Raw genomic sequence first — 13741 nt, 5'->3', positions numbered from 1 at the left:
TATTGAATTAATAAAGATTTTGCTGACAGTGCAGACTGACACATGGTGAAAGGAAGAATGACTAGACGTTAGAAACTAGTGGTTTGTTCTCTTGCGTTCAGCTTGCTATGGGAACTCCCTCTGTCTCTTAGACCATGAGACAGTGTTGTTGTAGTTTAGTTGCTAGGCTGCTCTTCTCTAGTCATTTGGTGAGAAGGCCATAATGAGATACAGTATGTTCCCATTCGCTTAAGAGAAGAGAATCTTACTGAGTTGCACAGTTACTATGTGAATGGCATTAGTTGCCAGTTGAGTACTTGTAACATGGGATAGTACCATCAGCTGCATAGATTCCATGTGTCTGTTCCAGCAGATGGACACTTCTGACACTTAGGTCCATTGCTCAGCCCTCAACAGCTGTCCAGCTGTACCTCAGTGGTGAAGGTGGAAGAAGCCACAGCAAAGGATACCAAATCTGTATTGCCTAAAAGTGCATGTGCTAAGATCATGGACCTTGAGTGAACATGGAGAGCCCTTACAGCAACACATAAAACCAACCAATTTTAAAGTTGAATATTACTTAGCTCTCCCATAATAAATTTATTATTCTAATAGTGAATTATCAAGTTTGTCCAGAACTAGAGCAGAACATTCCAGGTCAATTAGTAAGTGTCCCTTTCTTAATGAAGATGCCGGCTGCAGAGACTGGCGAAACATCAGGAAGAACAACGTTCAGAACACAGCCAAAGAACTTGAAAAACCCAGAACAACTGTCCTTTTCTTACTTTATCTGATTGGAGAAATTGAGGATTGATACAGTACCAGTGCTATTTCTTTTTTTCTTTAATTACTGAGAAAAACACATGATTTGTAAGAAGGATGAATAGATAATAAATGCTATCCTTGGGACCATAAGTCAGCCCTGGCACTAAGGAAGGTGCACACTGCAAATATGATATGAGCCTAACTTAGGAACATAGGAAGCTGCTTTATACTGAGCCAGACTGCTGCTCCGTCTAATGGCTTGTCCATACTGACCATTTGTTCAGCTCTCCTTGCACCAGTACTGCCTCCTGGTGTCCACAGAATCAGGGCTGAAAGTAACGTCAACAGAGCTCAAGTATAACCAAAAAAATTCCTTATTTTCTGGGTTATATTACCCGTCTGCTGCGTGCTGGTTTTTTTTCTTTCTCTTCCACATTGATCTGATTTGCTCCAATGCAAGATCTGCTTGTGCGGACCCTAATCCTTCATTGTTCTGTGCTGGTCTGTGCATTTTGTGGGTATCATTTGATAGTGTGTTTTTGTGTGTGTTTTTCTGCTGATTGTTCTTCGTCTCCCTATGCCCTGTGGTTGCATAAAACAAGGATGGGAATAAAGAATATAGGCAAAAGGGCAAGACAGACAATGTTAGGAGTGGGACATCAAGGAGCAATTCTGGATGTATATGGACAGCTGGTACCAGAATAAGCCAGTGCGTTAATCTGGCAACACCCTCCTCATGTGTGGACACATACACTAGGATGATCTTTTCAAATCTGCGACAGGAAATACCAGAACAACCAGCAGCAACACCACTGTGTGTATGAGTCCTAACCTAGTATTGTTGACACTGATTGATAGGGATTCTTCAGAGTTTGATGTAGTAGCCCTTACTGGAAATGGCTGGATGTTGAACCTACAGCCATAGTCTTCTATCACTGAGTTGTGGCTTTCCACCAAAGAATATTAATAAAAGTAATATGCCATCAAGTTGATTCTGACTTATAGCAACCCTTTTCAGGGTTTTTCAGGCAGCGCATACTCAGAAATCGTTCACCATTCCCTTCCTTAGGGGATGCCCTGGGATATTTAAATCACTGAGAATACTAAGTGTCTGTAATTTATTGGTTATGCAGAGAAATATATGCTAGGACATTTTCCCTATTCCTGAACATTTGTCTCCAGAGAAGGAATGACGTTTAATGCCAGAGTTCTGTGATCTAGGTTTGTAGTTTAGATGCGTTGTGCAAGCTGCAGAAATCTTAAAGCTCAAGGGTAATCTTCTGACAACAGCTTGAGTTTTGGCTGGGAGTCCATTTAATCTTTATTAGCTAACAGCGGCAACACAGAAATGACTCTGCAAGAATAATACTGCATAAGCTGTTTATGGTATAAGGCATGGACATGGCAGAGTGGCAGGAGTATATCTAATTCATTACACCAGGGAAGGTAAAGTATTTCATTTAAAATATTTTATGCTACCTCTTGCAACACATTTTATACCTTCTTCAAGGCAGTTTATAAAGTAAAATATTCAAAAAATAACATTCAGTTAATAACAACAAAAGGAAGCATAAAGCATTTAAAGTGACAGCACAGTAAAGCAAGAATTTATACAATTAAAGTGCTCATTAATTCATTTAAAGGCAGACCGGAATATTCAGGTTTTTAAAGGTAAAGGTGAAGGTTCCCCTTGACATTTTCAGTCCAGTCGTGTCCGACTTTAGAGGGCGGCGCTCATCCCACTTTTCAAGCCGTAGAGCCAGCGCGTGTCCGAAGACAGTTTCCGTTGTCACGTGGCCAGCGTGACTAGGGAACGCCGTTTTATCTTCCCACCGAGATGGTACCTATTTATCTACTCGCATTTACATGCTTTTGAACTGCTAGGTTAGCGAGGAGCTGGGACAAAGCGACGGGAGCTCACTCCGTCACGTGGATTCGATCTTACGACTGCTGGTCTTCTGACCCTGCAGCATAGTCTTCTGTGGTTTAGCCCACAGCGCCACCACGTCCCTACATGCAGGTTTTTAAGGCCTGTTTAAAAACAATCAGAATGATAAAGCATTCAAGCGGATGGAGCAATAGTATTGTTATTCTGCATACAGGTACTTCAGATATGTCATGCAAATACTGCTAAACTGTTTCCCCCCTGATGCTCTGGCTTAGTTAATAAATAAAAGAATCTTGTAACTAACAAATTTATGACATGACCTTTTGTGGATATAATTCAGTCATGCTAACAAATAAAAAAAATCAATTAATTCTGGCTGCCGTTACTCAATAGTTTGTATCAGACAGAAACATTCTTCTGCCCTTTCAAGAGTTTTCTTTCTTTTTTTCTTATTTGAGTTTTTTTTTGTACATAGAATTGCTGTGCTGGTAGAATAAGGGAAAGATTATTCTTGTTCTCCTGTTGTACTGCAAGTTGAAGGCAACCATATTACAGTATACCTAAATATTGCCAAGAACTGTTCTCTACAGCTTTACAAGAAATTGTGATTTATCTTGGTCCTTTCTCTTTAGATATATCACTTGGTTTAGGTTATATAGAGATCCACCCCATCTTCCTGCTTTGCAGACCAGAGTAAAATAAAATAATAATGCTGTTCCGAAATTGAATTACAGAGAAAGCTGACCCATTGTTTGAATGTATTAGTCAAAAGCACTTCACAATTTCTTTTGAAAACATTAGCAGTATTGGTACAGTAAGTAGCATATGGGAGCAATGGCTGTGTGTCTTGCAACTCTCAAATCTGAGGATTCAGATTTCACATAGCACTATTAAGCACTTTATGGTGAGTGGGTGGAGGGATAAACAGCTGCATCTTTATAGTTTTTGAGAAATTCTTGTAGGACATTGAGAAAGGACAGAAGCATTACTATTTCCCCCATTGTAGCAGTTGGCTGATGAAATGATTAAGATGTTTACAAAGTTATACAGTTCTGTTGAAGGAACATGTTGCTTCATTTTAAAAGCGAAAGAAAAATCCCATGTATGATTCCCAGCTCTGCTTTAATAAGACTTGCCTGAAAATTTTAAGAGAAAAATGGATTTGCTGTTGGTTTCCTGTTTCAGTTTCTAATGAAGACAGGCATATTAGCTTTCAGCTCTAATTTCACATTGGCTTATGGCCTGCATCCTTACTTAACATTGTTTACATCATTGTTTATATGTTTAGCCTGCTCTTTCTTCAAAAAGCTATGCAAAATTTTCTTAAGACTAACCAGGATCAAAGCTGCATATATTTAACCTACTGTATCTTTCAGCCATTCTCTGCTCATCTTTCTAGCCATTTTTAATAAACTATAAAGGACACCAGTGTGCAAAGTTCAGGAATGTGTGATGGCAACCAGATGACTCGTCCCACACTGGAGAACATGGATTCCGTTGACTCCTCATCTCTCTCGGCATCTGTCTGAGTCTGAGCAGGGTCATTGCTTCCTTAGCCGTTTTTAAAACAAGTTCTGATCCAGGATTCTGAGCAGTATAAGACAAGTTGGTCTGTCCACTATGTGAATTTCAGGTGATTTGAGAAAGTTGTCCCTGGCTCAGTCAGAAGGATACAGAGGAACAGCATAGATCTTGGCAGTCAGAAGCTAACATTAAGACCCATCTGAGATCTGCTGCATGGTGATTCTTGAGGACGTTCTAGATTACTGCATCTCAGAGCCATTGTGATGTCATGGACAGATAATGAACTAGGACTCAGGAGACCAAGACTCAGATCCCCACTCAACCATGGAAATTCATTGGGCCATTTCTTGAGTATCTCACATTTTTAGAAAATCCTATTAGGGTATTCTAATAATTTGGTATCTTTATTCTTGATTTAAACACTTTGATCATTTAATCACAACTAGAATTGCAATGAAAACCTAAATCACTGTGGAGGCAAAATTGCTCCAGTCTGCTCTGATTTGGGTGCTTTAGTTGATTCAGGTCTTGTGAATGTAATTGTGGCCCCTGTGGTAATGGATAAGTTTCAGCTTCTGCAGCCTGATGATGTGATCAGGACCCTTGGAGAGGTGAGCACCTCCATGTGTCCTCTGGATCCTTGCCCTTCTTGGGTCATAAAATATGTGAGAAAAGGACTGTTGACTGGGTAGGAGGAGTGGTGAACACGTCCTTGCAACAGGGCAGGATCCCCACATGCTTAAAGGAGGCCATTGTGAAAAAAAGCCCTCTTTGGACCCCACAATACTGAATAATTACCAACCAGTATCTAATATCCCATTCTTGGGGAAGGCGCTAGAGTGGGTTCTGGCCTCTCAGCTCCAGAGGTTTCTGGATGAGACAAGAATATTTAGATCCATTTCAGTCTGGCTTCAGGCTTGGTTATGGGGCAGAGATGGCTGTGGTCACTTTGGTCGATGACCTACACTAGGAACTGGATAGGGGATCTGTGTCCTTGTTGGTTTTGCTGCTCCTCTCAGTGGCTTTTGACACTATCAACCATATTATCCTCTTGACGGATCTCTCTGAAATGGGACTTGGAGGCGTTGTTTTATGATGGCTCCAGTTCTTCCTGGAGAAAAGAACTCAAAAGGTGGTGCTGGAGGATTCCTTTTCAATATCTTGGGCTCTGATCTGTGGAGTTCCTCGGGGTTCTGTTTAGTCTCCTATGTTATTTAGTATCTGCATGAAACCACTGGGAGAGATTCTCCAGTTTTGGTGTTCAGTGTCACCAGTTTGTGGATGACACCCAGCTCTATCTCACCTTGCCACCTAAAGGAAGCTGTTTTGGCTCTAAATCAGTGTTTGGTATCAGTAATGGATACCGCAGGGGGTGGAGTGCACTCACACACGTGTGTGCTCACAGGAGGCAGAGTTTGCTCACACGCATGCACATAGCAGCACTCGCGGGGGGCACTTACAGAGGGGGCAGGAGATCTGTGTCTGCTGCCTGGTCCTGCCTAGGCCACGGACTGCTGCTGGGGCATTGACCGGGGGTTGGGGAACCCTAGTCTAAAAGACCGCATTTCCCTCTATGATCCTGCCCAGGCTTTAAGATCATCAGAGGAGGCCTTTCTCTTGATCCCGCTGCCCTCACAGGTGCATTTGGTGGGGACACAGGAGAGGACCTTCTCTGGTGCTCCTCTCAGACTTTGGAACTCCCTCCCACAGGAGGCCAGACAGGGGCTATCTTTGCTGGCCTTCAGCAAACAGGCAAATAACTTTCTCTTCAGGCAAGCCTTTGCTTAGTAATTTAGCTACCTGTGTGTGATTTTTAGATGGATTATTATTGTGTTGATTTTTAGTTGGATTGTTGTGTTTTCCATTTTTTGGGTTTTCAGAATGACATTTTTTCCCTCTTTTAATATTTGTATACATATTGTTTCTAGCTTTAATATTGCCTTTTAATGACGTAAGATGCCTCTTTATACTCATTTTTCTAAACTTTAAATATTGTCTTTCAATGTTGTAAGCTGCCTTACGTTGTTTTCAAGGAAAAAAGCGGGGTAAAAATATTAAATAAATGAATATAAATAATATTTAATAAATAGAAATATATACACCTGCAGAGTGGACTTAAAAACACAGCTCTAACAAGCTGAAAAATGCAAAAAATACATACATTCACAAAATACTGGGTTAAAAAAATGCAAATAAACAATACCATAAATTTTAAATTAAATATTTACAATTAACTGTATCAATCTTTGCAACATTTCTCTTCAATTTTCATGCAGCTGCTGCAAATCTTCCTACTCTGTCTGCCACAACTTTAATATCAAGCAAGTTTGAGCAGTGTAGTAAATAATTTTGAAAACTCTCTAGTAGCGCTCTTGATGTCTGGGTGTAGCACCCTTCCACATATTGCAAAGGCATAGTATGAAATCTTAGTGCTAAAAATGCATTTCTAGTTTAAGGGACTGAGAGCTTATGTAAATAATTCATCAGTCTATGAGATAATTTCAAAAAAATGCAGTTATGGGGAGAATAATGGTATGTTAACTGCCTTTAAGTCTGCTGAGAGTAGAAGTTCAACAGCCCTATTAGGATCACTCTTATGTCTGAGGCAAATTAGTGACATGTAACACCAACCTTTTATTTCATTTTTTTTGGTTCTGCTCTAGTGCCTTTAATAGGAGACAACAAGAAAGAAATCAGTTAGACTTTGAAAGTTCTCAGCGTACAAATGAGAAAAAAACCCACTGCAAATTAGTAGGACATGTACTTTCCTACTGAAAGAACAGAACAGAATTGGGCTTTGACACTATAAAAGGGAACCACACAGCCTTAAATTATATTTGATTTTCTGTTCCAATTTCTAATGATGTTTCAGATGAACATGTTATCTTTCAGCTCTGATTTCACATTGGTAAAATTCTTGGTGAATTTAAAACTATTTGGCAAAGATGCAAAATTAAGTTCTTGAGATGATAAGCCCCTCAAAGGAATTTTGTTGTTTAATCGTTTAGTTGTGTCCGACTCTTCGTGACCCCATGGACCAGAGCACGCCAGGCCCTCCTGTCTTCCACTGCCTCCTGGAGTCGGTACCTTTGGTGACACTGTCCAACCATCTCATCAAAGGAATAATTCCTTGCTATTTCCAGGTCCCTTCCACAGTCCTTTAGTTTCAGTTTTTGTTGTGGTTTATGTTGCTGCATAATGGGAAATCATTTGCCATGTCTTTAAAAAATTGCACACACCAAAATCAAGGAGGTATAGCACTGTATCCATGAGACAAAACTAAATGGAGAAAAGGATATTTCAGAAGCATCAAGAACAACCCACAAGAGAAATCAGAAGAACAAAGGAGCCATACTAAATAGTTTGTTTATTTACCAAATAATGTTTGTGTTTTGCAAGTTGGAAGCCAAGCATTTTGTTTTTAATCATTAGATCTTTATTTTAAATGTTGCTTGTTATTGTTCCAGGAGATAATTTTTTAAAAAATCAGTAGAATGACTCATCCATATCTAAGTTAAACATCTTAGTAAAAAGAGGCACGAAGTTTGCCAAAAGCTCTCAGAAGCTAATGGCTACTGCCATGCATCATTAATACTTTTGAAAAAAAATCTTTGGAGATTTTGTGTAACTATAGATCTGTTTTAGCCACAGTGAAGTGGGCTGAACACCCTTCCTAAATGTAAGAACAAACAAATATAGATTAGACTCTGTGTAAACACAGACATTTGTTTTTAAGCAATGATATACTATGAATAGTATTTAGAGAGCATATAATGCTGGCTCTTTGAAAAACACAATTCGAACATCCGAATCCAGCCTCCAGAATGCATGCTCCCCCCCAACCCCCAACCCCCCCTCCTGCTCCCTTCCCCAGAGATGCTGAATCACAGTAAAGGCTAACTATGGAAGGGAATTTACATTAATGAGTGAGGGACAGAAGCATGCATTCCTGAGCCTGATTGCTGATTTGCAAACCAATGCAATATTTGGCTGCACCTGCTGCTGGAGTCCTTGTCATATAATGATTTTTAAAAACATTTTTACTACTGGTGGAAGAAAAGCAAGGGTGAGAAAGTTGAAGAGAAGTTCTGCGAGAGTATGGCCTGCAGCCTCATTTGGCAGCAGAGTAAATTATTTAGAGCTGGAAGAGGGGGGAACTAGATCTTATATCAAAACTGCAGTAGTCAGTTTTTAAAATGGTGCTAATATTGGTGTGCATAAGTGTGAGGCATAGTTAATGTTGTTGTTGAGAATTGGCTCAAAATAGAACTCTTAACTCTCTGACTACTTACATTAACATACAGAGTTTGCTTTCCTCGTGCAAGTAATCACGAGGAAATTGTATTGTATTTTAATTGTTGCAAGCTGCCCAGAGACCTTTGGGTAGTATGGGCGGCATATAAATTTAAATAAATAAATAAATAAATAAATAAATAAATAAATAAATAAATAAATAAATAAATAAATAAATAAATAATCAAGGGTAGATGTTTAAATTATCACACTAACTAAAACAAAGCTTTAAGCTGCCGATGCTTTCGTGCTAAGCTTTCTGCCATTTTCAGAAAGAACAAGAAGTCCTGCAGCACCTTAAAAACTTAACACACTGTTGAACATAGGCTTTTGAGGACTGCAGCCTGCTTTTTCAGATTCATGAATGAATTTTCATTTGTTTGATTGATTTTTATCCTGTCCTTCTCTCCCAGTTGAAGTGTAGCCTTAGTAGACAGAGTTTTATAGAGACACGCGGAGGAGAAAAATATTAAATGTAATTGAATTGCCTTCCTAACAGGTTGTCTATTCAGCCATTCTCAACCAGGGTGCATGTATCTACTGATAACAGATGGAAGGAGCCTGGGGTGTGGCATAGGATTTAATAACAATAAATAAGAATTCGTTATTAATCATGTTGCCATCTCTTTCTGCAAATACAGTGTGCTGTCGTTTTCTGTCTGGCATGCATTATCCATCTGTGCCCTTTTAGCTCACTGATAGTGAGTTTGGATACTGCACGTCTCTCCTAATCACATGATTTCTTTGACCACCAATGCAACTGTAAAACAGGCTTTAACTATATGTAACAGGATGCCTATAAACATATATGTGTCCTTCTCAGAAGAAAGAAGTATTTTATTTCTTTCATGATTTATAGTGATGTGAAAACGAAAGTACATACTCTTAGAATTCTATGGTTTTACATATCAGGATATATTAAAAAATCACCTGGTCCTTAGCAGGTCTGAAAAATAGGTAAATAACATGACATCTTACACCACATTGTGATTTATTTAACAAAAATAAAACCAAAATGGAGAAGCCTTGTGTGAAAAGTACATCTTACGATTCCATAGCTTGTAGAACAACCTTTAGCAGCAATAACGTGAAGTAATAATTTCCTGTATGACTTTATCACATCATTGTGGAGGAATTTTGACCCACTCTTCTTTACAACTTTACTTCAGTTCATTGAGGTTTGCGAGGATTAGTTTATGCACAGATCTCACAAGGTCTCGCCAGAGCATTTCCATTGGGTTGAGGTCTGGACTTAGACTGGACCATTGCAACACCTTGATTCTTTTCTTTTTCAGCCGTTCTGTAGATTTGCTGATGTGCTTGGCATCATTATCCTGCTGCGTGACCCAATTTTGGCTAAACTTTAGCTGTCACATAGATGGCCTCACATTTGACTCTAGAAAACTTTGGTATACGGAGGAGTTCATGGTCGACTCAACAATTGCAAGGTGCTCATGTCCTGTGGCTGCAAAACAACTCCAGATCATCACTCCTCCACCACCATGCTTGACAGTTGGTATGAGGTGCTTGTGCTGATATACTGTGTTTGGTTTTCACCAAATATGGTGCTGTGCATTATGTCCAGACATCTCCATTTTTATCTCGTCTGTCCAAAGGACATTGTTTTCGAAGTCTTGTGGTTTGTCCAGATGCAACTTTGCAAATCTAAGCTGTGCTGCCATGTCCTTTTTAGAGAGAAGAGGCTTTTTCTTGGCAACCCTTCCAAACAAACCATATTTGTTCAGTCTTGGTCTAATTGTACTGTCATTAATTTTAACATTTCATCTGTTAACTGAGGCCTATAGAGTCTGAGATGTAACTCTTGGGGTTTTTGCAATTTGAACACTGCACGGTCTGACCTCGGGGTGAATTTGCTTGTATGTCCACTCCTGAGAAGATTAGCAACTGCGTTGAATGTTTTCCACTTGTGAATAATCTTCCTCACTGTAGAATGATGGACTTTAAATTGTTTGGAAATATCCTTATAACCCCAGATTTATGGGCAGCAACAATTGCTTCTCTACAATCATTGCTAATGTGTTCCTTGGCATTGTGTTAATACATACCTGAGTAATCCAGACCAGCAAACTGTTAAAACTTTGTGGCTTTTATAAAGATGGCTACACTTGCTGATGATCAATTACTCAAAAGAGTATTTGGTTAGCAGAACCTGGCTGCTATTAGTGTCTTAATTCCTATGGAAACAGTAAGGATGTACAGTACTTAGTTTTTCACATATGGCGTCTCCATTTTGGCTTTATTTTTGTAAAATAAATCACGGCACAGTGTAATACGTCATGTGTTGTTCATCTGAGGTTGTATTTACCTAATCTTCAGACCTGCTAAGGACCAGATGATTTTTATTATGTTCTGATACATAAAATGGTAGAAGTCATGACCGTATATCAGGTTCTTTGTGACTGTGATTAGTGGTCTCTAAAAGATTGAGATCCTTTTGTTTATATCATCCTGCTATGTTACAGTGAGAAATGTTAAAGTAAACTAGGTCCAAGTGTATGGTAAAAAGGCTGGTTGTAACTTCTCAGGTACTCACTCCATTAGGGAGGGAGGGAGGGAAGGAAGGAAGGAAGGAAGGAAGGAAGGAAGGAAGGAAGGAAGGATTGATTCTCATGCTTCATTCCCTTGATTCGGAGTGCTCACTTCTCCTGCAGTGCTAGTTGCCCCAGACCTGGACCTAAGTCACTGCTTTCAGCCGAAGACTTTTGTTTTTTCCTTGTTGGACACAGAGGTGCTGATCAGTTTCCCGTGATTTGGGGGGGGGGGCTGCAGTGTGTGAAAGTTCTGGAACAGCTTAGTAATACCAGGATGAAGCAAACAATATACAGTATTGTGCAGGGTCAGTCTGGCTTCCATGCTTCATTTGAAATACAGACTGTTTTTGATGGGATGAAGCAAACTAGTGTGAAATGGGTGAGTGAACCTTCCTGCTGTAGGTTACTGCCATGTTTGGCTTGTGTTAAGTTTTGGATGTGTGAGAGGCAACAGTGATCAGAGGCGCTACCAGAAGATTATTACTCAGATCTCAAAGTAATCCTGACCCAAGATCCTTTGTTCGGGTCCAGCCTTACCACTTGAGCTGCTTTGGTATAAATATTAGATTTTTTAAAATTTATTTATTTATTTATTTATTTATTTATTTATTTATTTATTTGTTTGTTTGTTTGTTTGTTTATTTATTTATTTGTTTGTTTGGGCTACTGAGGCTAGTTTTTCTGGATCTTGCTTCTTCACCTCAGAATTGGGCAGAATCTTGAGTTTGCAAGTTCAGTCTAAGGCCTCTGTACTATACAGTGGGGTCTTGACTTGAGAACTTAATCCGTATTGGAAGGCGGTTCTCAAGTCAAAAAGTCTGTAAGTCAAGTCTCCATTGACCTACAGTGCATTGAAAACCGATTAATCCCATAATAGGCCGTTTTTGTTCCATTTTGGTTTTTTTCTGGTCTGTAAGTCAAATCTCAGTCTGCAAGTCAAATCTAAATTTTGCGGCCAGAGAAGTCTGTAACTCAAAAAGTCTGTAAGTCAAGCCGTCTGTAAGTCAAGGGTCCACCGTACCTGTTCTGCAGATGATCCTTCCCTGTGGCTGGCTATGTAATGGTGCTTTTTATTTTTTAAAGAAGGCAACCTTTCCAGTCCTTTGTAAAACCTTGGAGGAATGTAATGTATTGGACAGCCAGCAATAATTGCCTCCTATTTTTAGATCAATTGTACTGCTAGTCCTAGGAAAACCACTGAAGATGTCCAATCAGTTCTGCTTTCTGCACAAGGCAGTGATGCCAGGCTGCCACACACCCATTTAAATAAATTGATCTCTGCTTCACTATGCAGTGCTATAAATCCTTGCTTGGTGATTATGCTTCTTTAGAAACCTTATACTTTCAATTAGTCAACACAGGAGCTTGACTGAACTTAAGAATAAACAAACAAGTGATCTTCATTCTTTTTTTTCTTTCCTTTTTACTACATTTTGGAACATGTGGTTGCATCTGTCAATGCACATTACAAAAATGTTGACAGAATTAACATTATTATTATTATTATTATGAAATGAAGTAGATTTCCTGAAATATGCAGCTCAGTATTAGAATAATGAGAAACAGACACCTTTTCATGGTTTTTTTAGTTTCTTTTGGCTGATGCAACCTGCCCACAAGGTGCAGTGGTGACCCATAGCTTGTTAATCTTCTAACAAAGTATCTATTAAGAAAAGAGGTTACATTCATGCAAAAACAATAGACTCTTTTGGCATTTTAAGACTAGTAAGTTTTAGTTGGCGTAAGCCATTTCTTCAGATGCATGGAGTGTAGCCTCAATAGACAGATGTTTATATAAACATAGCGAGGAAGGAAATATCGAATGAAATGACATTTCCATTACATTTTATATTTCCCAGTTCCTCTTGTTTGTATGAATGTCAGATACACTTGCATCTGTAAAAGTGGCCACAATCCACCAAGTGGGTTCATTATTAAAGTGCCACAAGGTTATATTTGCTCTGTCTGAAAGCATCTAGATGGTTTATGTTGTGTTTCTCACTGTTCCTGTTGATACTTACTCCCTTTACAAAACAGCATGGCCACTAATCACAAGTAGACTCAGTCTTTCAGCATGTGGTAAAATTCGATGTCTTTTGATAGTGCTTCCGGATGTGCTCTTTTCTCTTGTTTTTTTCTACAGTGATAATCTATATCAATCCTTTCAGGCCGTTGTTGGGTGTTTCTAGATGACATCATCAATGATATACAGAGTAGGATGTGTGAATGAACCTTGCTCCTTTTGCCTGCCTTCTGTTCATACTCTTAAGGACTACGGCTACAATGTATTTTGCATTTTAACAACATTCTTTCTCCTAGATGCAGTGCAAATTCAAGTGCTTACCAAGTCATGTCATTTTCAGTGCTGTTTCTCTTGCTAAACTTTAAAAGAAAAAGAAGAGAATGGTGTGGGTAAGAGAGTGGTGATAATGTTAGAGAAGGGTGAAGAAGATGGAAGGCTATATGATGTGTGGACACTTGATACGTTCCTTCCTTGTATAATCATGATTTCTGTGTAAACTGTGGCAGCAGTTTAAATGCTGGAGTGCAACATAGAGAAGTTTGCATCAACCTTGGGTAATCTTCTTTGTAGTCATATTCTCTGTTAGCTCTGAGATGGAACATCTCTCTTGAAAAGGAAAAAGGGAATATGACTCTTGATTTTCAGGATGAATAGCTAGAGTCTGAATTGAATTATGGAAAATCATTTCGTTCGTCAGTGCTGACAGTGGCATGCTTC

At 39.2% G+C, this 13741-nt stretch overlaps 1 protein-coding gene across 1 annotated transcript in view; it reads left to right on the top strand.

Annotated features, from left to right (window-relative positions):
- EEPD1 (endonuclease/exonuclease/phosphatase family domain containing 1) overlaps positions 1-13741 on the top strand; it is a 61061-nt gene that overhangs the window by 28073 nt on the left and 19247 nt on the right. The gene's annotated exons all lie outside the window — the stretch shown is intronic.

The sequence above is a fragment of the Pogona vitticeps genome, chromosome 6 (assembly GCF_051106095.1).
Source record: "Pogona vitticeps strain Pit_001003342236 chromosome 6, PviZW2.1, whole genome shotgun sequence".
NCBI classification, from domain to species: Eukaryota; Metazoa; Chordata; class Lepidosauria; order Squamata; family Agamidae; genus Pogona; species Pogona vitticeps.
Note: the sequence above shows the minus strand (reverse complement) of the source record. Positions and strands in the feature narration are given on the sequence as shown.